We start from the raw sequence: 26,846 nt of genomic DNA on the forward strand, positions 1-26,846 counted from the left end.
TTAGTTCCTTAGTGAAATACACAGAAACCAGGGCTCAAGTTAAGGAGAGCCTTGTCCAGAGAGCACCTGACAGGGCTCAGGCCTTCGCATCACCTCCCGGAAGCTGCGAGAACTCCCTAACTCATGTATGCACACGCATATGCCTTCACAGGCTCACACACCACACCACACCACACATACATCCGCATGTACGTACACACGGTTTGTACACAATCCTACTCACAAATGCACACACACAAGCGCGCGCGCGAGCCCAGGCCTCTCTAATTTACAAGGACCAGCCAGCCAGGAAGTACCCTGGGGGAACTTCCGTACCAGTGCGCCCCGGTGTCAGCCATCTCCATCGCTCCCCAGTGGCTCCCACGGTCTGTGCAAACTGAAGGGCCTCAGGATCCTAAAATTCAAGGTCGCTTCTCCATCGTGGAAACCCCCTGTCCACAGTCAGGCCCCTGGTTCCTATCATGAGCTACTGGCAAGTGAGAATGTCCTGGATGATTGGGGTGCATGCTCAGAGAGGGGCAGAGCTACCAACTTCCCACACATTGTGAGACCCAGGAGGACATGGTGGACTTTCAACCTGGCAAAAGCCAGAAGTGTGATACAGTAGGTGTGAACTTAAAGGGCAAAGAAACAGAGGAGAGAGAGAGAATGAGGTTGGCTCCACAGCCCTTTACCTCCATGTTCTATGATCCATACTTAGCCCACAAAGGTACACACTATTTTAGTTCCTTGGGTAGACCTTCCCGGTCCCATGCTCCACAACAGGGAATTTTCACTCTCTTTCCTGACCCCTCTTCAACAATGCCTCGCCATGGCCTTCACTACCACCCTAGTCATGAGAGCAACTGCTGGGATGGCCACCTCCAGCCGTGCATGGGTCACCCACAACGCTTGCTCAAGCATTCAGGGAGCCCTCACTGGGCATCAGTGCAGGTGGATCCCACACAAACCAGCAACCGCCCCCCTCCCCCAAGACATCGGAGGATCAGAGTTGAGAGAAGTAAAGGAACAGCTCAAGGAAACCAATGCACAGTGTGGGGAAGACTCTTCATCCCCCTCCACCCTCCACAGAGGCCCTATGGAGGATGGAAGCTTCAAGAACACAGCCAGCAAGCCACTCAGCGCTTTTCCCTCTGGCCGGGGCCCCCAACTCTACCCTAGCCACTCAGAGAGAGAGGAAGAAAGACTTAATTTACTTAGAAACAGAGTTCCTAGTGCCCAGAGAAGGGAAGCAACATGCCCAAGCTGACTCAACAAGTCAAAAGCAGACCCAAGATAAGAAGCAAGACCTTCTCACGCTCTTGTTAGCGATTTCACTTCCCCATGCTCACTGGTCAGGCCCCGGTTCCCCCTCATACGGCTAAAATGATGAGTAAGATTTAAAAACTCCCTTCTACCTTCCTCCAACGGCCAATGATGAAACTTGACTAGAGGCTGCACTAGACCAAAAATTCCCAGCTTATTTTTAGTTCTATGGAATTTTTTAAAAAATTGACTTTGTCCCATTGAAACTTTGGAACCTACTCTTTAAAATTTTTGTTTTTGTGGCTGCTGTTGTTGTTTTGTGTTTGGGCAAGATGGCCATTTACTTCCTATTACAGTTGACCCTTGAAAAACACAGGTTTGAAGCATGCCAGTCCACTTACATGCAGATTTTTTCCATAAATGCAGTGCAGAACTGTAAATCTATTTTCTCTTCCTTATGACTTTTCTTAATATTTTATTTTCTCTAGCTTACTCTCTTGTAGGAATACAGTATATAATATATATCACAGACAAAATAGGCATTAAGGCTTTTGATGAGCACTGATGAACCATGTCACCATACCATCTGGTATCAAAGGTAGGACACTTGAGGGACACTTGGGTGGCTCAGTCGGTTAAGTTTCCCACTTGATTTTGGCGCTGGGCATGATCTCACCGTTCATGAGATCAAGCCCCACATCAGGCTCTGCACTTACAGTGTGGAGCCTGCTTGGGATTCTCTCTCTCCGTCTCTCCTTTGCCTGTCCCCCTCCCTCCCTCATTTTCTCTGTCTGTCTCTGTCTCTCCCCTCAGGGAAGCTATGTGTTCTTTTGGGCTTTTGAAGAAGAGGTCCCCAAACCCTTCTTGGACATTCTTGCCTCAGACGTACTTGTAAATTCAGAGCCTTTCAGATTTCAGAACAATAATATAGTGCACGTACTATGTTGTGTATACCCTGACAGGGTTGAGAGCACTCATCTTTCTGATGAAAAACTTACTCACCTAGAGTGGTACAAATGAAACCTATGAAGAGTCTCATGTATGATCAGGACAGCTTTTGACTTCAAATGAGTTATGAAAAACAACACTTTAACTTTACAGAGCATTTTGGATTCTGGACTTGCAAATAAGGGAAAGTCAGAAAGCAGCTTACAACCTTATTCATTATATCTGAAGGTGCCCAAGGGCCCAGAGTTGAAACCTCAACACTTCAGAAAGAAAACACACATAGGCACACTTACAAGATAAGAAAAAGACTAAGGGTGGGGAGACCGATAATAGATTAAGTGCAACACTCATTACGCTCCAGCAAACAATACAGCCAGGCTCAATTCAAGTATAGAATGAAGGCTCACAGCTAGAAATATAAGCTGAGGAGCAGATCTGGGGCAATTCAGGGATGTGTCCGTCAGAGAAAGGAAGCTAAAGGAAGTAGCGAAAATTTTTCAAGTCTTCTTCAAAGATCAGACAGAAAAGAGAGCCTGACATATGGCTAATTAGTTTCTTCTTTCCAGTATTCCTGAGACACAAGTATCATCACATCAGTTTGTAAATTACAAAATTTACCAAGCCTAAGGAATTTGCCTAGAGGAAGAGCCAGGATTTCCACCCAGGTTTGTTCGTTTCCAGGTCCACACTCTGCGCTATAGCCTTGGGGATATTCACACAGAACTTCTATGTGTACATTTCACTTCCAGACAACTCAGACAGCTGTAGTCTGATTGGAGCTTTTGCAAGGCGGAATTCTGGTCCCAGCCTTGGAAAAGCCTCTGATATGGGCTCCCTATCTATCTATCTATCTATCTATCTATCTATCTATGTCTTTCTCTTGACCTCAGTGTTTATAAAATAGAGGAAGTAGACCAAAGGTGTCATTCTTGTTTTGACAACATGCAAGTCTATCAATCTGTAAGCTGAGATGGTTTTCTTGTGCTCCCGTGACCTCCAGCTGTCTTAGGGAGAGATTTGAAAAAATAAGTTATACACAACCTGCCTCAATTGGGTGGGCTCCACAGCTCAGCAAGGCCATATGCTGCACACCTCAGAGGCTCAGCTCATTACTGCTGGATGGCATTCTCTGATGAAGCGGGCTAAGCAAAGGACACCCTCCAAGGACGTCAGGCCAATGCCAAGATGCCGGTCACAGGGAAGCACTGAAAACACAGCCATATTTTCTTTCCTTCCTTCTTTCCTTCCTTCCTTCCTTCCTTCCTTCCTTCCTTCCTTCCTTCCTTTCTTTTTTCAATTTCAAGGTATGGAGGGAGGCACATTTAGCTCTCTGAGATGAGGATTTTCCGCAAGACACATGGTTATTAATTCCACACTCCTCACATGTGCACAGCTCTCATTTCTCATGTGGGTGGTAGACAGACCAGGTTTACAGGCACGCAGATGTAGGTTTAGACACCAGCCCGCAACCTTCCTGAATGAAGTAGCATCCTGCAAGCTCTTTAGCACCTCTCCATTTCAATTTCCCTGTCCAGAACGGGGCTGTTTCAGAAGCTCATCAAAGGATGACTAAAAGTGATATTAAATGCTCGTTAATCATTGTCAGATTCCTGCTGACAATACCCTACATGGTTCAGAAGGTGCCCACGTTTTACCAGAGGGACCACAAGACTCGGACAGATGAGAATTTAGGCTGTGTGGGAGCGGGCAGCATGGTGCCCACTTCCAGCGGGTGGAAGACCCCGGGTCATCTCTGACTCCCTGTTAGCTCGTCCCCCAGCCACAGCAGGCTGCCACCCTCTTCTGGGCTGCTGGGACCCAGTCCTGTGGCTGTCCCTGCAAGGGCCTATGTTTGGTCAATGGGAAAGACAGAACTTGATGGAGCACTGAGGAAGTTGTGTGTTTCCCATTGTTCCTCACCATCCTAAAATGATTGTGCATTTTCATTTATTCTAAAGCCTGGGAATCATCAAGCCAAATTATTTTTTTTAAAGGACATTAACTTAAAACAACTGCGGTAACCAAGGCATCTGTGAAGCCAAGCCCCCCATACCCATGTCAGCAGAGACCCTGGCACATGGGTGTGAGCTGGTGACTCTGCTCCCCGCCTCTGCTGAGCTCCTGTACCCCTTTTGTCTCTCCTTGTCGTCACTGGCCTTGACTCATTTACCTGATGCTCAGTTAGAACGTGGTTCCCTTTCTCTGCTTTCTCGCTCCTTGAGAGGATGATTTGAAAGCACAATAGCCCTGCCTCGGCAGCCCTGCTGACGAAGGCTGCCAGCTTTGCTTCTTTGCCCGTCACTCATGAAAAGGAGCCCAGGGGCTTATTAGGATCATTAGGCTAGACACGGCAGGGTCCCAGTAAGTCATCAACTCCAACCTTCCCGTTTCACCGAGAGAGACTGACCACAGCAGTGAGGAGCAGAGCTGAGAGCCACGCCCGGGTCATCAGCTGTCCAGGCCTTGTGCTCTCCTATCCCAAGCCGCCTCAACTTGCAACACGCCGGGTGAATTTCAGGTGCTCCACAAACAGTAACTTGTGGACGGAAATGGATTGCGTTGCAGTAAGAGCCAAAGCAATTACATTTCTCTCCTTCTCCTGCGCTCTGCACTCTATATGACGTATGCCGAGCTGCATTTAAAAATGGGTCTCCTGCTCCGCTTATCCATGGAGTGAGAGCTGGCTGTGGGCAGGGATGATGCCATACTAATCACTACGAGCTGCCTATACCGTCACAGGGCAAGAACCTGCTCTGCACATGTTTGTTAAATAAGTGAATGAATGATCTTATTTTTATGCTCGATCCATCATCAAACTGCAATTAAATTCTTTGGGGGCACACCATTTCCCCAGTTTCATTTTAAAGATCTAATTATCTACACCACACAGAATTTTTATTAGAAAGTGAAGTCATTAAATAAGCAGACACCAGACTCAGGCCCTGAGATAACTGCAAATAAGAACTCATCGGTCTGCAGCGCTAAGCTGGACCAGGTAAGCACATTGCTGGTGAACCAGCTGAACCCCTTTTCAGCACCTGATTCACTGGGGCAACGGGTCCTTAAACCAGGGAAATCAGGCTTCTGAATTACTGAAAGGCTAGCGGTGAGCAATTCCGCAATTGCTTTTCAACACTTTCCTATTCCTAGATATGGGTTCTAATGACAGCCTAAATCCAAATCGCCCTCACATTTAACAGCCATCCACTCACATTTTCTGACCTTGTTGTTTCTGTCCTTATATCCTTGGGATGCACCTGTCATGTTTTCCATTCGTATGTTCAGTTATAAAATCAGTTCAGTTTATTTCAATGACAAACCCGTAATCCATTCTTGTGCAGAGGACACTACTTCTAGCACCGGCAAACATCTTCTCTTAATTCGGACATGTCAGACTCCTCTACCATTCAACACCTCCCAGAATGAAGGCTCGGCCAAGTGCGGAGAGCTCTGTTAATGCTACTCTGAGAAAACTCTAATAAAGTCTCTAAATATTTACTATGAGTCTAAGTTACTGACCAGGTCCATCCCTGTTAAAGTCTGCTCTTGGTCTCCAAACACAACTATTTTAGGTCACTGACACAGCAGCCAAGGAAATGACAAGACTGTATACCAACACAGAAACACCGAGTGAGCAGGACCCAGGTTTAAATTCCGGCCCCGTCACTTACTAGCTGATGCAGTGCGGTTACCTTGCCTTCCCAGTTTCCTTAACTGTGAAAAGGGACCGATAATACTGATGTCACAGAATCCTGGTGAGGATTTGAGAAAATGTATATGTGGTAACTTGAAAAAAATAAAAAAATAAGGACGCTACACACGCCCAGAATAAAAAAGTATGAAGTGAAGCATTCACTTGTAAGTATCCTCAGACAAAGGAGGAACGGGGATACACAACGGGGAAAAGATGGTCTTGTCAACACAAGGTGCTGGGAAAACTGGATGGCCACATTCAAAGGAATGAAACTGGACCCCTTTCTTACACCATAGACACAAAGAAGCTCAAAATGGATGAAAAACTTCAAAGACAGACCTGAATCGATAAAATTCCTAAAAAATACAGGCGATAAACTCTCCGACACTGGTCTTGGCAATGAAGTTTTGGATTTGACACCAAAATCAAAGGCAACAAAGTAAAAATAAACCCGTCGGGCTTTGTCAAATTAAAGTACTGTCACAGAGAGTAGCATGTTCTTTAAACCCAGAGTGTTATTTGCCATTTCTAATAGATTCCCTTTTGAGAAAACAAAAGTGTCGGGGATTTGCATAGAGTCCCGTGCGGTAGAGGATCGTTTATCTGGTGAGAGAGAACTCAAAGATTAACCAGCAGCTGAGGAACCTGAGTGTGGGCAATTTGTAACCTTCCCAGATAATGAATGGATCTCCGAAGGCCCGAATTAGTCCAAAGAGCTCCCCACCTCTGCTAAGAGGACTCAGAGGCCTAGTAACTGAGAACTCTTTCCTAATCAATAAGACTAAATACCGGCAAGTCTACTGTGAGGTGGGCACCATGCCAGACCTCATAAAGACATTAACATCGTTTACATCTCAAAAGGCAAGTAGTAGTGTTACCATTTTACAGATACAAGAACTGAGATTCGGTGTGGTTAGCTAGTCCAGGATTCTACAGCCACGGAGTTTGGATTCACAGCTGACTCCAAAATCCACTTCCTTCCAATCACCACGCTGCCCTGTGAGGCCACTGATGCAGCCTCTGAGAAAGAGTTTCAACCAGGATGAAATAGGAACCCAGCACAGGATGCCCGATTCAACCTTCATGGTGACCTAGTCAAACTGTCATCTCTGGGCCCTGCATCGCCATGACTTTGTCACACCACCTCTCTGACTGTATCCTAAAGATTTCTTTCCATGTCTGACTACATTCTTTGAAAAGAATGAAAAAAGGAATAATGTACATATTTTTTAAAATCCCCAGTTCCCAAAACTGTATTTGGTACCGAGTAGATGCTTAGTGCATGTCAAGTATATGAATGAAGTGAATGCAACATCAAGAGCGGACAAGATGGCTTTAGGGAATGCCTCCAACCCTGAGATTTCACAGCTTAATTATTCCGAGATCAGTTCTAATCTCTGGGCAGTAGTTTGGAGTGTCCAACACTGAGATTTCCCAGTGGGATACAGACATTACAGGTGCTTCAGGCTTTCGACTGTTCAAAGCACCCCCTATAGGCTACTCTGTGCCACCCTTCAGGAGCAGGCAAACGTGGTCATTGGGGTAGAGGCCGTAAACCCCATTTTAAAGACTGAAACTGAGGCCCACAGGAGCGAACTGGCTTCTCCAGAGCCAACATTCGACAATGAGGCTGCTGATTCCCTAGTCTTCTCCTGTTACCATAATGCTTCTTCCAAGTATTATTAACAGGCCTGGAGGACAGGCAAAGTGAAAGGAGAAAGTGGAGAAGGGAGTGAGAAAGGAAGGGAAAATAAAAGGGAAGGGAGGAAGAGACAGGGCAGTTTCTCTGGAGAGTGTCACTGACAGCTGACAGTCAGTGACCCTATGGCCCTGGAGAACTATGAACTCCATCCAGAGCTGGCTGGGTGGGGAGTGTGGGATTGACTTGGCTCTCGATGCCCCTGACTTACCCAGTTGCATCTAGGATCTGAGAGCAAAAGTAAACCGAATGATTCTTGGTGCTGAGTCAAAAACAGGAAGTCACAAGTGGCTTCTCTCCCCTCTCAACTTGGGTCTCCAACAGTTGGGGTCAAGGGTGCACAAAGGACCTGACAGGGAGCTCCCTGGCAGCTCGCCAACGTGGGAGTCAGCAGCACCTCCAGAGCATGGGGTTTGGAGAGCTCTGCTGTCCCCCGGGGCAGGGGGGTGGTGCAGAGCGGGCCCAGAGAGCCCACAGAGTGGGAAGTCAGGCAAGTGGGCTTTAGGACACCGGCTCCAGCCCTGTTGCATTCAATGAAAAAAAACTGCATGCTGACTATGTGCTAAAACCAGCGTGACCTGAGGGCAGTAGCTCACTGGAGCTTAGTTTCCTCATCTGCAAAGTGGGGGCAGCCCCTGCGGCGCAGTGTTAGCACCGAGGCAGTATGCCACCCACTGTGTGCCTGAGAGCTGGGCGCTGCTGCCCGCTCCCCGGAGAGGCAGCCAGGAGGGAGTGTGGACAAATGGGTCCCCACCTCTCTCCTCTCACCGGAGCCCAGGGCCAGAAGGAGGTGACGTTCTGCCAGCCCCCAGCCTGGGCCCAGTGCCCATGTTTATGACTGTTTATTTCAGAACAAGTAGAAAGGAGAAATTAGAGCCATAAAAGACAGGACAACAGACCAATAAAAACCAGCTCCCAGAAGAGTCAGAAGGAGGAAGAGAGGCAAAACTGTCACCATAGCAACACAAGACAGTCAGAAGCACGCAGGAAAAACAGCCCCTGTTCTGCCTCCTCTCTTCACAGCAGAGCCAGCCTGGGACCCCATTCAGAGCTCAGGGAAAGCCCAAGACCCACCCTAAAGCCAGAGCCCCCGGGGCCCAGATGCCCGGCCTGACCTGGCTAGCTGCCCTCCTCCTCCGGCTGGCCTTCGTGCAGTACAGTGTCCCAGCCCTTCTCAGTCCCAGCCCAGATCGCTGTGCCCTGGGGACTCAATGATATGCAGATGGCCCAGGCCCTACCCAGAGGGATGGTGATGGGGAAAGATCTGAAAAGTTTCCAACAGAGTAAGGCAGGCCGGCCACAGAGCTGTGGGGCTACCAGGGCCTGAAACACCTGCCCCATTGCTCTGCCCTGGAGTCCCTGGGTAGCAAGCAGGGAAACCAGGACATGGGTGAGGAGACCGAGCTCAAACCAGTGGCCTTGGCAGTGCCAGACCCTGCACACCCAACACAGTGGCTGAAGGGAACTCGGAGGATCTGGGGGTGGGGTCGGCAAATACCTCTGAAGGTCTTAAATGACAAAGGTCTTGGCTCTGGTCTCTGGGGACACCAGTCAGCAAGTCAAGACCAGCTTGGAGAAGGACCCGGGAGCCCACTGGGCCCATGATGACAGAGGCTTCCGGGTCCCTCAGCTGGCAGGCAAGACAGGTGTCTCCACCAAATAGCATGGCTGGCCTGGGACCAGCCTTTCGGGAAGTGGGTCAAATTGCTCTCAAAGCTCAGGATCTGTAAAGTCCCTTTTGCCAGTCTGGGATTCGGGGGAGAAGGAAGGTGATCTGGAGCGGAAGCCTGGGTCCCAGGCACAGCAGTGTGCTGGCTGACTCAGAACACCTGGGGCAGGTGGCCGCAGAAAGGTCCGGGTATGCAGGCACTGGGGAAGGGGGTCATTCTCGCCTCTCGGGCTGTAGAGAGAGGTGCGGAGCCCGGGCCTCTGGTGGTGGGAAGGGGGAAGCAGAAGATGGGGTCCCCTGGAAGAATGGCTCTGGAGCTGAAGACACCTGGCTGGGGGCGGGAGACTGATTGGTGGAGGGGTGAGGGGGGTGATCCCGAACACAATCAGGAGGCAGTCCTGGAGAGCAAGCCGGGCAACGGGCGCACAGACGGACATCTGGACGGCGATCGCAGGGGAAGGGCTGAAGGACTGGGTTCTCGGCTCTCCGCCCGTCCCTCCCTCCCGCCCCTGAAGGCTGCAGAGGCATCAGGGACCAGGGAAGGGTGGCATGGGTCGCCCGGCGGCGCCTCCCGAGCCCCCTTCCCTGCCGCCCCCCACCCGCGCTCCCCGCCGCGTCCGCGCCGCGCTCACCCGGGCTCGCCGCCGCCCTGCTCGGCCGCGCGTCCGCCGCTGCCCCAGCCGCCGCCGCTGTGGACGCCTCTCCCGCGGCCGCCGCAGCCTGCGAGACGGCCCCGGAGCCCCGCCCCGGCCCGCCCCCAGCCCGGCCCCGCCCCGGCCCCTGGGGCTCCCCACCCCCGCCGGCCCCAGCCTCGCCCCACGGCGGCGCGGCGACCCCTTCCGAGGCCCGGGGCTGGTGCTGCCCATCGCCACGCAAGGTAGCCCCTGCCCTTCTTTCGGCCTTGGTCGTTTGGCTTTGCCCCCCAAGAAGAAGCTTGGACCAGCCCTTTTTGCTTCTACACACGGAATTCCTCCATAGCCGTTATTCCTTCCAAGAAAACCAAAAAAAAAAAAAAAAAAAAAAGGCCCTGCCATCAATCCCTAGTTAGATGCGCACGCCCACCCTCATTTTAGTGCCAACGCCCCCAGCCAGACCGCCCTAACCTCGACCCACACTCTCAAATTACTTTGAGTTCTGAACCCAGCCTTCCTCCGTGTCCTTCCTTGCTCAGACCCCGAACAGATTCCCAGCCCCCGGGGCTGCGGTTATCTGGTGGGGCCACCAAAAAAGTCTTGCAAATTCTCAGTCCAAATAACGCAAACTACCCTAAAGAGTAAGGCTGCAAAAACACTTTGAACAATTCTATGATGCAAGGGGAGTGTAGGGGATTACAGTGTCATTGTCGTGATCATTGTTTTAAAACATCTGCCATGGAGGCTTTATGCGTTAGAGAGAGAGATCAGGAAACCAGAGAGGTGCACGGTGCCAAACAGGTTGTGAGTCAGAGCTCCTCTTGGGGGTGGGAGGGCAGGCTTCTCCTGCTTCCTCTCCCAGTCAGCCAGAGCCTCGTGAAACATTTACTAAACCCCTACAATGGACCCGGCCATGTGCTGGGAGCCATGTCAGTTTCCGGGGGTGGGCAGGCTGGGACCTTAAGGTGCCCGATCCAGAGTATGGGGAGGTTCAGGAGACTTTGGTCAACCCCATCTCCCTTCTGGGTTCCACTGTCTCCATGAGGAACTTGATGCCATCCCAGCCTCCTTCAGATTCTGGAAACCTTCCTTGAGCTGCCTAGCATGGCTCCTGCCCTGGGATTTGGTAAGAATTTGGATAAGGCCCAAGAGAGCACAATCTAGTTAGAATAAAACAGTATCCCAGATGGAAGGGCCCTTAGAATGAACACATTCCCCTTCTTCTTTTGGTGGCCAAGCACACTCCCTCCCCTCCACCCCCCCATCCCCCCAAACCCTGCCTGGCCCAGCCTCTGTTGTCAATCCCTGCAAAGGTAATCCATTTTATCTTTGGGTAGCTCTATTAGAAAAGCCTTCCTACTCCACCCCCATACATACACACACCAAAACTTCTGGCTTATTCTCTCCATCTTAGACCTTGCTAGGCTCTGGGAGGGACAAGAGCAAACCAGCCACTGATGCCATTCACGCCATAAAATGCTACCATTTCGGGGCATGGGGATACTCCTTACTTTACACCTGTCTGTTTCTAATAATATAGCTCAGGTTGGTGAGAAGAGACTATTTGATGTATGAGATTTCACTTCCACACACTTAAAAGACAGCTTCTGTTTCAGTAATTGAGGGATACCTGTATAGTATTGCCTAGCCCATTATGAAATAATAGGGTTTCTAATTATCAGTGTGGAATTTAATAATTAAATGTTTCCTAAGACACAATAATCAGATGAAATGGTCTTTCAACTTCATTAGTAATACTAATAACAGGTTTAGAAGTTACTATAATAAAGATTACAGTGAAATTAAACTGTCATTGAAGGGGCAGGTAGGTTAAGATTACATTTCAGATGGTTTTCATTCACAATATAAGTTTGCAAAAATGAACCTTAATGTCTTAATTAAATTAACTTTAAGCTGAACTGTTCTAATTTCAAGGGCATCCTCTTCGGGTATTTATTTTTTAAAAGAGATTTCTCAAGCTTTGACAAAGGGCCAGGCGCTGTGCTAAATGATGGCATAAAGATGCATGTCCCTGGTCCTAAGGAGTCCTCAGACAGGTTGCCAGCCCTGGTTTATGACAAGGCAGAATAGAAAGTAGGCTAAAATAGAGGTATTTGCTGTCTGGGTCCAGGACAAGAAGGAATTCATTGCGATTGGGGGAATTTGGAAGCAGATTCTTTTTTTTTTTTTTTTAATGTTTATTTATTTCAGAGACAGAGCATGAGCATGAGCATGAGCATGAGCAGGGGAGGGGCAGAGAAAGGGAGACGCAGAATCTGAACTAGGCTCAGGGCTCTGAGCTGTCAGCACAGAGCATGATGCAGGGCTGGGACTCACAAACTGTGAGATCATGACCTGACCCAAAGTCGGATGCTTAACTGGCTGAGCCAGCCAGACGCCTGGGAAGCAGATTCTTTTAAGCTGAACCCTGAGGGATGAGTTAGTCTTCAGGAGGCTGGCGGTGAGGCCAAGGGCACTCCAATAAGAGGAACTAAAGGGATGCCCTGGTGGGAAGGAGTTCAGTATGGCTGCAGTACCTGAGGGATGACACAAAGTGGGCTGAAGGTGAAGAACCAGAACATGAGCCTAAGAAGGCTGCCTTTGACCCTCGGAGCTCAAGGGAACTGGATGACCTTGACTTGAGTGTCAGATAAAGAGGCTGAGGCCAGGTGAAGCTCTTGGGGATTGGGGTGGAGAAAGAAGAGGCAGCAGTGAGAATGGTCGGTGAAAACTACCATCATCACTGGGGGCGTGTCGGCTCCCCCCTCTTCCCCCCCCCCCCCCCGCCGCCCCGGCTGCAGACCAGGCTCTGCTCTCACATTTGAAAACACATTCTCTAAAACATCCCCACTGCTGAGAACAATGCTTGGCACAAACTTGACGCCTGCTAATATTTACTGAATGAATGGCAGGGTCATGAAAGATGGGCATCCTCTCTGGAGGCAGAGTCACGAGGACTGATCCCACTTAAGGCTCCTCATGATCTGCCAAGATCCATCCATTTTAGCGCTGGTAGAACATTCCCTCTAACCCCCGGACAAATTCTGTTTTGCTTTCTCCCCTCATTCATCCAAAAGATTTCTGCTTCCAAAACTTTGCTTCCCTGTACACTTTGGATGACTTCCTCTCCCATCTTCAGTTATCAAAGACCACATGTTCTGATGCTCATGATGTCTGGGGGACAGTGGTGGCACTTTTGTGCCCACGCTTCTTTCTTCTGAATTCCTCTGAAACTCCCAATCTGAGCCACTTACTCTTCTGATTCATCACATGCACAAGTTTCTTGAGGAAAAAGACCTTTTCCGAGACACAGATAAAACCTCACTTGGTTTGAAATCAAAGTTGAGCATAAATCCTGATCCAGTTCACTCACTAGCTGTGTGAACTTAAGTTACCTAAGCCTTTGGAGTGGTTTTCTCTTCTATAAAATGGAAGTAATAAAACCTACCTCAGAATGTGGATGTGAAGGCTAATGTAAACTGCTGTGTAGCTGTGAAGGAAAGAGCGTGTGTGTGTGTGTGTGTGTGTGTGTGTGTGTGTGTTGCCTCCTCGTCCTTCGAATAATGCGGGGCATACAGTAAATGTTCACTGTTCACTGCAGATGAGTTGGTTACTGGGTTGATTCATAGATGTGGACGTGAAGAGGAAGATAAATGATCCCATGTCCTGAAGCCCTGCAGTGCTCTCTGCTTGCGACTCTACAGGAAGGAATCTTTATTTTTGCCCTCCCAGCTTACTTTTCTCCGGCAGGAATAACATAACACTTGCGTTCCCTCTGGCGTTACTATAATGGCTTCCAAAGGTGGTGGATGTTCTTGCCAATTACAGGCCAGGGTTCCTTTATGTAACGAGGGGTTTCTACGGAAACATGGCCCAAGCTTCAGAGGGAGCATAATAGATTTGATTATGAATATTGAGCCAATTTTCACAGCTGACATACCGCACACTTCCTTGTTACAAAAAAAAAAAAAAAAATCACAGTCCAAACTATGTAGAGAAACTTGGTAAAGGCTGAAAATTCTGCATGTGGATGAATTGGAGCTTGTGACTTAAAATATCTGACTTTAATCACTTTTTAAATCACTGAGCATGTCAGGCTCTTTCAGATCTCCCTTCCTTTGCACATGGTTCCAATCTGCCTTGAATGACCTTCCGTCCTGGTCCATTCATTGAGTTTCTACTTAGGGTTTTTTTTTAACCCCAGCTCATAAGCAACCCCTCTATAATGCCTCCTTCAACTCTCCTGGGTGGAGTCCATTGTTCCTTCTTGTGTGTGTGCATTGTGTGGCGTTCACACCTTTACCGTAGCATTCACCAGGCTGTGTCTTACATGTATTTCTGTTTAAAACACCTTATTTAATGTACACCTTATATGGTTTGATTCATTAACATTGAACTCACAGCCAAGAGAACTGTAACTCACGCTTGAACGAAGCTTGTCTAACATGTGTTTTCTCGTAAGACATATCACAGCCTTTGCATGCTTTAGAGCACAGATAGCACTTGGGCACTATGCTTGGGGGCCATTTGAAACAGTGAAATCACCAACATAAAGCACAAAAATACGAAAAACATGGCACTTAGTAGACCATGGAAAGGGCGCTAATTCCCAGTATGAGAGCTGAAACAAGAAGACAGAATTTCGCCTCAGTCAACCTCGGCTAGGAACACGTGTGTTGATGACTTGGGTTTCTCACTGCTTGGCGCACATTGGAAAATGACACATTGGAAAGGCACCCAGAGTATTGATTTTGAGGTTACAAATACACTTCAGTCAGTGGGCAGATTCACAAACACAGAATCTGCAAATAATGAGCATAGACTATATGTGCCTCCTGTCTAGACTGTGAACTCTTTGCAGCCAGTATCTGAGTTCTATCTCCGTCTGTACCTTTCCAGCACCTTGAAGAGCAACTGATACAATGAGACCTGGCACTCCATTAATGCCACCTGAACGAGTGAACCATCCGATCCAGTCTTGCTTTTCTTTAGCAACTTCCCCCAACAGTTTATAAATTTATATTAATAAAGCAGCAAAATGCCTCCTGTTCTTCCCCCCTGTGAATGCCTAACTTGATTCTTTGCCGTTATTTGAAAAGAGCGCCGCCTTTGAGAGTAAGGAGCTCTTATGTATGAAATAGACGCCTCTCATGTGACAAATGTGGAGAATATTCATATTGGCTTCCAAGATGGGTAAAAACATGATAAACAGCAGCCTCCACTCATGCCCTGCCAAAGAGAAGAGGAACCAATAAATTCCTAGGATCTGGAAAAATAGAGTCAAATGATGGCCAACAATGGAGAAAGAATACAAAGCTCAGGAACTGCAAGGGGACACTAGCAGTCAAGTACAGTGTGGTGAGAAGGAAGGAAAGTGGATGGCTAGAAGCAGGGAAGTCACGGAAACTTTGTGGGAGCTTTGCAGTGAGGTCAAGATTTAAATCTGGGCTCCTCTCCCCCACTTACAGCAGCATGACTTTGGGCAGGTTTCTCAACTTCCTGTTTCTTTGGTAATCCCATCTATAAAGCAGGGTTAATAGGATGTACCATACAAGGTTGACATTTATCGACTCCACCGTGCACCAGACAGAAATGTGAATGCGATAACAAATATGCAGATAATTAATTAGTACCCAACACAGTGCTTGAAGGAACTTAGCTACCAAATTTAAAAAGTGACTTTTATTAGTTCCCACACCACTAAGGTATTGCTGCTTCCATTCTCTCTCTCCTTCTTTCTCTGATTTGCAAGGTTTCAATGTAAGACATCGAGTCTCTTCTGCGTCCAACCCCTCTGATAGTTTTTCATAGTCGGTTGTTCTCAATATTCAGCTAGCCAGGTAAATCCAGAAATCGCTGATTGCATTGATTTTTGGCAGCTTTGACAGAGGTGAGTCAGACTGTCTAGGGGACTCTGCCTCCCACCCACAAAGCTCACACCAACTCCAAAATCACCATCAACAAAGTAATGACACATACATGGGGACTTTTGAGTGAAGACTGAGAGCATTTTATAGGCATTGCCTAGTCATTTATGTAGCATCACAAACAGGTAAGTGGGGTTCACTTCTGACTATACCCATTTTATAGCCAGGGAAATTAAGGCTTGATGTAACTCATTCAAGTCACCAGTTGAGTCCTAGCCACAAACGAAGAAAATAAAACACAGTGTCATGGTTCACAACTTAGAACCAAGCACTGAACTCCCTGGACAGCCAGATCTTCTTCCTTTTCCTTACAAATAGTTTCTTGGCTTTACAAGAAGTTTATCAATGAGCAAGCAGACAGGTTAATTTGTACATAAGCCTGGATTCTTTCTCTCTCTCGGTATCAGAGATTGTGTCCAATTTGGGGAGCTGAAAACACAACCGGGTACTAAGATGATATTAAAATTGTCACCAAATAGAATAGTTTACTTTTCTGAACTTCTTTAAAACCCCTGCTAGTAATGTACGAATGTTCCGTGCTTACATGCACATAAGTACTATATGTGACATTCCCATAAATAGCCATATTGATGGTTTTCAACCTATTGTGTTTGCCTTTTGACTCTTTAATCACTTGAAAAAAAAATACTTGATGTGGTGTTTAGAACTCATAATCTTTTTTATTTTCCCTTGAGCCACTGCTCAGATCAACCCCTCATCAGCTCTTTGATTTACTAGCACAGCTTTCTGATTGGTCCTCTGCCTTCATATTCAGTCCACCCCATCCACTGTCCATCGGAAGCTCCAGCGTTCTCCCTGGGAGATGTATGTGTGGGCGGCAGTCCCAGGACATAGTCTTACATCTTTGTAGAACTCACACGGCTGTTTCTAGTTTCCCCTCGCTTATTCTTCCTGATGCATTTCCTTCAACTCTTTAACTCAGAATATTATATCACTCTTCTCTCCATGGCTGCTCCTTCCTCTCCTTTGAATGCCCAGTGTCTGTAATCAAATAGACAGTCTCCAAGTTCTCTTTCCAGGTGAAAGAACATCCCCTTTTATCCTGATCTTCAGCCTGCCCAGCCCACTGATTTATACGCACCTTATCTCCTGGTGTTTTCTTTCTGAGCACCACTTAGGCCCCTGAAATGTAGAAAGTATATGTATATATACATGTACATGCATATATGTATATATATCTCATATACCTCATGTGTATACATATATACATATGCATAAACATGTAAAATATAAGTATACCCCATCGGTGTACATATGTACATATTTTATACATATGTATACATATATATATATTTAACATCTGTGTTCCCAGTGCTTGACATCTAATGTCCATTTGAATATCCACCTGGTTGATCTGAGTTAAACTAATTCCCTCAAGATCTAGAGATGAGAAAATCTGTACTTTCAAGTTAGCTCTGGAAAAGTAACATCTTTTTAACAGAAGAGTGCTTATTATTATTATTTATTTTTTGCAGAATAAAACAAAAATTCTACAATGTGCTTTTCTAGCTGTGTGATCTTAAAATAAAATCCACATTAGTGATTATTAACCAAATCCAACAAATAGTTCTCGGCTTCCGATGTTGAAACGCTTCCTCTCCTCATGTGCCAACACCTCTACATTTTCTTTGTTTTAATTATACTAAGCGTCTTTTTGTTCTTCCCGGGACATTTGCCTGGGAGGCTGGGGCAAGCTATAAATAATAATCATCATCATTAAAAGAAATACTATTTACAGAGTCTATTCTTAGAGTTGAAGACTAATCCACAAGCATGCCCAGCACAGTCCTGGAAGAGCTTCAGTGATTTCTTGGGGACCGTCTTGGGCTCTTGAATATTTCACCTGTCTCATTAGCGTCACTCATGTGGCGTGACTGCTCAGACAGCAGCCCCTTCATCCAATAAACTCCATCAAACTGCTTCCCATCTGTTAATGGGGAGGAAGTGGGAGATTTTTGAAAATAGGATGATTTTTATGTTGTTGTCCATAAATGCAATTGGTTTTCTGATTTCCACATTTCCTCTATACCCAAGGCTTTCATGAATCTTTTTAATACGGGCTTTTGTTTTTTTAAGAAATAAAAAGAACACTATTTTTTATGACACACATTTAGGCATTTCAACGTCTTAAAAGAATCTCCGAGCAGAAGGGGCCTTACAAATAATCTAATTCAATTTGTTCATTTGACAGATAGAAAAACTGAGACCCAGAAAGGGAAAGTGATTTCCCAAGGTCATATGGTAAGTACATGGCAGAGCTGGGGTTTAAAACATGGTGTAGTGATGGCAATGAGAAAGAATGAACTCTGGCCATGTGTAGCAACATGGATGGACCTTGAGGGTGTTATGCTGAGCGAAATAAGTCAGGCAGAGAAGGACAAATATCATATGTTTGCACGTATAGGAGGATTAGGAGGAATTTGACGGGGGAACAAGGGGGAGAAGAAGGGCGGAAATGGTGGGGGAAAGGGAGAGAGGCAAACCATGAGAGACTCTTGAATGCTGACAAAAACTGAGGACTGACGGATGTGGGGGGAGGGGGGTGGGCATGGATGAGGGCACTTGTGGGGATGAGCACTGGGTGTTATGTGGAAACTAATTTGACAATAAACTATTTGTAAAAAAATAAAAAATAAAAAAAAAAATAAAACATGGTGTAGTGGTTGTAGGCTAGTGTTTTTTTCTCTCCCTGACGCTGAACAAATCTTCACCACCACCCCTTCTGATGTGAGCCCTAAAGTTTTCAGCTTCTTGCATATTTAGGATACTAATCTTCTGCACATACATTATCCAGGTACCCCCGTGATTGCTTATAAACTCTAAAACTATTTTATTGGACAGTGCTGGGTCTTGTCCCTAAGAGGGATGAGCCTAGGTAGTGAAAGTCCCAGGCCAGCTCTGGGGACAAGAGTGAAAACAGTCATTCTAAACAGGCATCATGATCTGGTGGGAAAAGCTTGCTGTCCTTCATCTTGGGTTCTAGGAAAAAATCTCCTTGATTTGTTCTAAGATCTGCAGCAGGTCAGTAAACTTACCTTGTTCCAATGTTTTCATTTGTTCACCATGGATAATAAATGCCTGCCCTACCTTCCCTAGAGAAGTGTTGAGAGTTTCAAATAAAATGACAGATGTGAAAAGCCAAAAAAAAAAAAAAAATCATTATTTCATGTAGCAGCAGAAATACAGCAGCCTATTTTGCTTTTGTTTATCACCAAAATGGCACGCATGGTAATGCGATGCTGATTTCCTGCGGGTGATCAGGTTTTCCTTGGCCCTTACTTTTCTCCTACCAATATCACTGACGTTCAGGACGCATGTACGATTTTTAGCATATTTAACAATTTATTTAGCATCTCCCCCATGCCGGCTACTCTGGTAGATGAGAGGGACACAAGAAAGGATACTCTTGTGAATTCACTGCCCAGGTGGGAAACAGACATGAAAATACATTAGAAATTAGAATGTGAGAAACATTTTAAGGAATCTGGGGACAGGAACTCAACCTCGTTGTAAGAAGGGTTTCCAGGAAAAGTTGTGAAAGGCTGAGAAAGGCTGATGTAGGGGAAGAAAAAAGGAAAGTTAGAAATAACAACGGATGAACTGTGATGTTGATTTATCTGGAACATTATGAATTCCTTGGTTAAATAAATATGACTGAAGAGAGAATAGATTTAGACAGCGGTCATTACAGAGAGACTTTCTGATACTCTCAGAAACTAATACTAGTTGTAGAAAGTGAATGGGAATCTTCAATAGCTCAAGTTTAATTTCAGCATGCATCCATTTCCTTTGTATCCTGTCTTTTGTTCTGATCCAAGCATAGATACTTAAACCCACACTAAAGAGTGATGATTGAGAAGTGCTTATCCTTTGCTGGGGAATATGTATACAAAGGATAAAGTGACAAATATCCATGTTCCCATCACCTAGAATAACATCTTGTTATTTGTGCTCCATTTTTTCTATTAAATAATAAGATATTAATGATTCATAATAGAACATTAATAATGGAATTTTAATATTAATGACTGATGATTAAATGTTCCCATAGGTAATAGAAACTTCTAATGTTAGGTCACTTCTGGTTATTCTCTCTCTCTGGATGCTCGGGGGCTACACTTACCTGTCTCCTTTGCAGGGTCTTGTCACTAGTTCTGGCCAATGGTTTGTGGGCAGATATAAGTCCATTCAGGGTTTGGACACTCAACTGCAAGGTGAGACTCTCCAAAAACTTTTATCCCTCCTGTTGAAAATGCAATGTTCATCATAGTAGGGCCTGGAGAAAGGATGACACTTAGAAGCCACCCCGCCTCTACCACCAATGCATCATGAACATTTAGTGTGAGACATAAATACATCCTATTGGTTAAGCCACTGAGGCTGAGATTTTGGAGTTGTTTTTTATGACAGTATAACTTTATCTAATCCCAGTCTCCCCACCCAGAGACAACCACTAGTATGAAGTCATTGGGAATATTTTCGTTTATATTTCTAAAAGTTTTCTAAATAAGTATGTACATTTAATATATGGTATTATATTGTATGGTTTTAAAGACTTCATAAAGGCCATCATATGGAATTCTAGTTCTCACTTTTTTTTTTCTTGAGAGAGAGAGTGTGCAGGCAGACCAGGGGCAGAAGGAGAGGGAGGGAGAGAATCTCAAGCACAGAGCCTCGACCCCATGACTGTGAGATCATGACCTGAGCCAAAATTAGGAGCCAGACACTCAACCAACTTGAGCCACTCAAGTGCTCCTGGTTCTCATCTTTCTTTATTTAACAGTATGGATTTTTAGAACTATCCATCATGATAAGTATATAATTATGTAGATTATGTACATGTTCAGTTTTACCAGATATTCACAAATTCCTCTTCAAAATGGTTCTACTATTTTAATACTCACAGTATCAATAGATGTGTGTTTACCTCTCTATGTATTTCCCAACATTTCTATTGTCAGTTTCTATCTTTTTTATATGTAAAATGTAATTTTATTGGTTTCATTGACATCATCTTGTTTACTAATGAGATTGAGCATTTTTTTGTATGTTTATTGATTTTTCAGATTTTCTCTTCTGTAAAATATATGTTCATATCCTTTGCAACATTATCTGTTGTGCCATTTAAAATGTTTGCATATTATTTTGTTATTGATTTAAGAGTTAAAATTATATTCTCAACATATAATACATTGTTGTGATCAATCTATTTTTATGGTGCATCTTGGTAGCTGGTAGATAATGTGTCTACTTTCCCCTGATTTTTAAAGAAATTTTTGGCTACCTTTGGATTTTTCTCTTTGATATGGACTTGAGAATATATACCCTGATGATTTTTTAAATTAATTTTAAGTATTTGTCTTAATTTTTTAAACTTGGGTTAGTGGTTGGCAAACTATAGCATATGAATCAAATCTGGTCCACCCCAAATTTGGGTACACAGTCACATTATTTATGTGTTTTCTGTAGGGTTTTTTTTGTTTTTTTTTTTTTTTTTGCTTTAATGGCAGAATTGAGTAGTTGCAACAGAGATCATACGGCCCAAAATGTCCAAAGTATTTATTATCTGCTCCTTTACAGATAAAAGGTGTCAACTCTTCATAGGGATATTCATAACAGTTACAGACAAGGATAGCTATGACTAGGTCTTTCGAATCTTTATCTATTAATTTCTTCTTCTTGTATTATTGCATAGGCTAAGACTTTAGGGCGATGTTAAATAATGATGCAGATCTGGGTCATCCTTGTCTCATGTCTGAGTTCATTGGGAATACTTTCAGAATTTTATAATTAATTGTAGTAATTCAATAAGTTATTGGTAGCTGCTTTTATAAAATTAAGAATGTTTTCCCCTATTCAAAATTTGTTAAGGGTCTTTATCGTCATATATGATGCTAAATTCTACCTATTTATTTTTCTACAACTTATACAGGCTTCCTTTTTAATGTCTTTAATGTGATATTAAAGGTGTGTCTAAAATGCTGTTGGTGGATCTTCTGTTGTTAAACTATTTTTAAAATTTATGAGAAACTCTACTGTAAACGTCTGAGTTGAAACAGTTGTATTTTATGTAGATTTTTGCATTTGTGTTTACAAATGAAATTGGTAAAGTGTTTATTTATTTATTTTTCTTACTACCCTTGTTTGGGTAGTAAAATTACAATAGCTTCAGAAAAATCACTCAGGTAGTTCTCTTTGTTCTCACAAATGCTGTGTGTGCGTGTGTGTGTGTGTGTGTGTGTGTGTGTGTGTGTGTGTGTTTAAAATAAACAATAATTATCTGTTTCTTGAAACCCTCACTTGTGAAAATTTTAAAATGTGATGTTCCCCAAAGAAGGTGCATGTTTTAATTATCTATTCAGTTTCCTGAATGAGATTGATTTGTTCAGGATTTCTAATTTCCTCGAGTCAATTTTGGTAATTTATATTTCTCAAGAAAATGGTTATATCGAAATTTCAAATTTATTAACCTAAAATTTTGCCACACAGTATTATGCATTTTTAATATTTTTACCGTTTTAGTAATTACAGAACTCGACATAGGATCTTTTTATTTTTAATGTACTTGACATTATTCATTTTCTCTCATTTTTAAAATCATGCTAAGGGTTTGTATATTTTGTTAGACCAAAAAAACTTTTGGCTTTTAATGATTATCATGAATGAATTTCCGTATTTGTTTCTTTTATTTTATCTCTGATATTAAGAATTGAGTCAATCATATCATTCTCTATAATTCCTATATTCCATTTTAACTCTCATCTTTATTACCACTTATTTTTGATTTTTTGAGATGCATTCTGCTTTTGCTTTTTTTAGTTTCTTAACTAGAAAACTCAACTCACTTTTATTCTATATCTTTTTATTTGTGAGTAAATGAATTTAACAATACAAATTATCACCTAATTGCTGCTTTAGCCATCTCCCAGAAATTGTGATACATGAGTAACCTAAATGTTATACTATGTAAAGCTTTCTTTGTTATTAGGCACTAAATATTTATAACTTCTCTTTGGCCTTCTTTCACAGCCATTAGGAGTATAGCTTTTAGGTTTAAAAATTTTCAGTTTAAGAAGTTTCTATCAGGCACCTGGGTGGCTCAGTCGGTTAAGCGTCCAACTTCGGCCCAGGTCATGATCTCACAGTTCGTGGGTTCAAGCCCCGTGTCGGTCTCTGTACTGACAGCTAGCTCAGAGCCTAGAGCCTGTTTCAGATTCTCTCTCTCTCTCTCTCTCTCTCTGACCCTCCTCTGCTCACACTGTCTCTCTCTCTCTCAGAAATAAATAAAACATTTAAAAAAAAGTTTCTATTAACGTTATCTTCAAGCTCGCTGTTTTCTCGGACCCGCCCAGTCTACTGGTGGATCCCTGGAAGACATTCTTTGCAATGTTTGTGATTGCTAGCATTTCCTTTTTTATTATTTCTCAGGGTTTCCAATCTGTTTTGTCCACTTTTTACATTATAACCTGTAGCATATTAATCATAGTTACTTTAAATTCCAGGTCTGATAATTCCAAAATCTGTACCATGTGTGAGTTTGGCTTTGATATTTGCCTTGTCTCTTCATACCATGATTTTATTATTTTTTTTCCTATTTCCCTTCCCCCTTCCTTCCTGCCTTCCTTCCTTCTCCTCCCCTCCTCCTCCTTGCTGTTGTTCTTCTTAATTTTGTTTGAATGTTTATTCACTTTTGAGAGAGAGAGAGAGAGAGCATGAGCGGCAGAGAAAGAGGGAGACATAGAATCCGAAGCAGGCTCCAGGCTCTGAGCTGTCAGCACACAGCCCAACATGAGGCTCAAACCCAGGGACCGTGAGATCATGACCTGAGCCGAAGTCAGATGCTTAACCCACTGAGCCACCCAGGCGCCCCTGTTCTTCTCCTCCTCCTCCTCCTTCTTCATATTTTGCTTTTTAACATCTTTTATCATTTGTTATTGAAACCCTACATGATATATCTATCAGATAAAAGAAACTGAGGTGTGACGTTTTGTATTTATCTGGCTAGGAGTTAAGCTGTATTGTTGTTTCCGTAGTTCTGGTGCCGGAGGCAGAAATTTCTTCTAGTGCCTTGTTTTGTCTTTCTTGTTATCCTTGTGTTTTCCCAGACACTGCTTTTTCAAAGAGGCCTGAGGTTTGCATTTCTTCTGGTTCTAATCACCTCTTAATAAGGAACTTGGTTAATGTTGTAATAAGATGCTGGGAAAGGAGAAAAATTCTACATGATTATGTAGATGATTAAGTCTTACTCCTGTAAGTCAAGGAGCCCTCCTAAGGCTAGGCCCCAGAAGTTTTTAACCACTCAAACTAGCCCTCACTTCATTTCCAGATATGAGTCAATTCAACTTTAAAGGTTCCTACCAGGCTCTACCTGTGGTTTCGGCTTCTGCTTCTGCGAGCTCAGTTCTCTGATATACAAAAGGTTGTTGATTTTCATTTCAGCTTTTCAGCTTTTTCTTATTGTGAACACAGGAGTGAAAATTTCCAAGTTCTTCATATATATATATATATATATATATATATATATATATATATATATATTTTATTTCTTTTTTTTGTTTGTTTTTGTTTTAGAAAGAGAGAGAGAATATGCATGAGTGGGCCAGACGGGCAGAGGGAGAGAGAGAATCTTAAGCAGTCTCCATGCTCCATGCAGAGCGGGATGTGGGGCTTGATTCCACAAACCTGGGATCATGATCTGAGCCAAAATCAAGAGCTAGACACTCAACGGACTGAGCCACCCATTTTTTCCAAGTCCTTTACATGTTGAAATGAAAATCTCCACATCTGAATTAAAAAAAAGTTTTTGTTTAGTTTTACTGACATTTTGGTCACTTGTGTCCTAATACATATTTCGATTATAGAAATGGTTCTTGTGAGCTTGAAAAGAATACAAAATCTCCATATTTGGACTGTCATAGGTTTTCTGTTTGTAATCGACTTACATTTCTAGGATTTATTTTTCTCATATTATCCTTTCCTTACACTGTGATTTCTATTTTACTCTTCTATTTCTGCAAACATTTAAAAATACTTATTTTACACTCTTTTAAATATTATTCTCTTATCCCTAGGATTCTTTGTTTTTCCCCTTGCCTTGTCTTCCTGATCATTCATTTTCACATAGGCTTTATAATTTTGGCTATGAGCTAGTTGGCAGTGAAGATATTTTCCGTGAAAAACTTATGTAACTTCCTTTAGGTGACAGTTTCTTTTTTGCATCTGCTGGGACTTTATGGATTTAAGCATCCTGGACTAATGTTTATGTTCATTTATTTGGGGTCCTGAACTATTCCGGTGGCTTAAATTTGGATCCCTCATCATGTTCTGATTACCTGCGGGTGCGTCTATTTTTGTCCATGGGTCAAGGTGAATAGGAAGTTTCATGACAGCTTTCTTGGATTAGGTAGGCAGTGACTTTCTTACCAGTTGTGATGCTTGGGGCTGCAGAATAATTTCAGGCCACTCCGTTCCAACTGCCCACCCACATGAGACTGCTGGCTACATTTCTTTCTCTGTGTGGGCATCAATCCCTAGCCCCAGCTGTTAAGGCTTCTAACAGGTTCCAATTCTCCTGTAACACTTTTCAGTTTTAACTCTCACTTACCATTTTTGAGATTCCCTCTCGTTTTTTCTTTCTTTCAATTTGGGGTTTTCTCTTCTCAGTCTCAAGTTAGGCTATGAATTTACGATTGTGAGCTGATTTGTTTTTCTATTTTTAAGCCAGCAGTTCTGTCGTGTTTTGAGTAAGAGGAGCATCTTTCGTCTCAGCTCGGGTTGCCTTCCTTTTCAGAGTACACGGGACACATATATTCTGAAAGGGAGGAAGGAAGGCTCCTCTGGGGGTGCGCAGATACTCAGTAGGTGCAAAAGAAACACTGGGCTGAAGCTGGCTTATTGTTGACCTCAGATCAACTCACCTATTTGGCAAAGAGGCAGCCCTGCCCAGTTACCCAGCTGACCCTTCCAACGCACCTTTGGCTTCTGACGTCCATGAAGTCTGTGCCTGATTCTCCAGGACCTGGGCAGCTAATGCCTGCTCTGAGTGGTGCCCGGCTTGATTCCCAGGAGACACCTCTGCCTCTAGTGTGTACTTGGGCCCCACGTGAAGTCCTCCGTCTATCCCTACGGGACAGCAGGACACCTGCATCTGAGCTACAGCTACAGTTTTTGTCACAGACATTCATGCCTTTAGAATGGATGCCCCTTTTTCCTCAGTGTGGGGTCAATAACTAGGCTAAAGGACTTTAGCTAAACTATGTGATTGCATTTAAAGATACCCAAAGGGGGCACCTGGGTGGCTTAGTCGGTTGAGCGTCTGACTTTCGCTTAGGTCATGATCTCACGGTTCGTGTCGAGCCCCACATCGGGCTCTGTGCTGACAGCCAGCTCAGAGCCTGGAGCCTGTTTCAGTCTGTGACTCCCTCTCTCTCTGACCCTCCCCTGCTCACGCTGTCTCTCTCTCTCTCCTAGAAATAAATAAAAACATAAAAAAAAAATAAAATAGGGGCGCCTGGGTGGCTTAGTCGGTTGAGCGTCCGACTTTCGCTTAGGTCATGATCTCGCGGTTCGTGGGTTCGAGCCCCACGTCGGGCTCTGTGCTGACTGCCAGCTCAGAGCCTGGAGCCTGTTTCAGTCTGTGACTCCCTCTCTCTGACCCTCCCCTGCTCACACTGTCTCTCTCTCTCTCTCTCTCTCTCCTAGAAATAAATAAAAAACATTTAAAAAAATAAAATAAAATAAAATAAAGATACCCAAAGATGTAAAAGACCATTTCGTCTGTCTCAAAATTCATAAATTTAAAAAAAAAAAAGTTACCACTGTTGTATGATGGCTTCAGGCTTTTAAGGCAATGTGTCCCTTAGTCCACATTAAAAAAATTTATTTACAGAAAATTATCCACACCCTGAGGTTACGACATAATGAGAATAACGCTACGTGAGTTCATTAGTCTCTAATATGATTTTTCTCCTCATTTCATTTCCCAATAAGGAAAGCTCTTCCAAATGATAGA

The 26,846-nt window shown here is 44.1% G+C and overlaps 1 long non-coding RNA gene across 1 annotated transcript in view; it reads right to left on the reverse strand.

The window, feature by feature from the left end:
* Window positions 1-9,937, reverse strand: part of LOC120224737 — a 54,404-nt gene extending 44,467 nt beyond the window's left edge. The window contains exon 1 of the long non-coding RNA XR_005526652.1: window positions 9,888-9,937. This is a non-coding gene — a long non-coding RNA (uncharacterized LOC120224737). The remainder of the gene's footprint in view (window positions 1-9,887) is intronic.
* Between the last annotated feature and the right edge of the window lie 16,909 nt (window positions 9,938-26,846).

Source organism: Hyaena hyaena, unplaced genomic scaffold (assembly GCF_003009895.1).
Source record: "Hyaena hyaena isolate Hyena2069 unplaced genomic scaffold, ASM300989v1 scaffold_1240, whole genome shotgun sequence".
In the NCBI taxonomy this organism is placed as follows: domain Eukaryota; kingdom Metazoa; phylum Chordata; class Mammalia; order Carnivora; family Hyaenidae; genus Hyaena; species Hyaena hyaena.